Consider the following 727-nt stretch of genomic DNA (forward strand, 5'->3'; position numbering starts at 1 on the left):
ATATATATATATATCTTTTTTATAATTTTATTTGATTTAAGTCAAAAGTAAACTTTTAATTGTATTTATTTTTAAGTAAAAAAATTATTACCAAAATAAGTATCATTTAAAAATGATTAAGAAAAAATTAATTAAAAAAAAAAGGAAAATTATTACATATCCATTTTTTCGTAAAGTAGTACAAATTAAATTCGATGTATCAGTAACTGTTGTAATTGGTATTGAGTCAATATCTAGAATTGCATCACCTGTTGTTAAACTCATTCCTGCTAATGTATGCTCAACAACACGTGTAACATAAACCTTAAAAGAAAGAAATATTTTTATAATTTTATTTAATTTAAATCAAAAACAAACTTTCAATTTTATCTATCTTTAAGTAAAAATTATTCCAAAATAAGTATAATTAAAAATTGAACTTATACTTCATCGTTTAATTTTAGTAATAATTTACATATTTTTTTTCAGGATAATATTTAAAATTTTTAAATAATTTTTTTTCACAAAAATTTCCTTCCAAAAATTATATCTAAGCGTTTTTTTTTTGCCAATAGTTTCTTCTACTTTTATTCATTCCAAAAATCATATCTAACCATTAATCATATTAAACCTAGCAAAAGTATAAAAAAGCAAAAAATCAAAAAGAGCAAAAAACTGCTGTTTAAATTTCAAACAGGTAAGAAAAAAGCAAAAAATTTAATTTTTTATCGTTTTTAATTTTACAAAA

Source organism: Loa loa, assembly GCF_000183805.2.
Source record: "Loa loa unplaced genomic scaffold supercont3.273, whole genome shotgun sequence".
NCBI lineage: Eukaryota > Metazoa > Nematoda > Chromadorea > Rhabditida > Onchocercidae > Loa > Loa loa.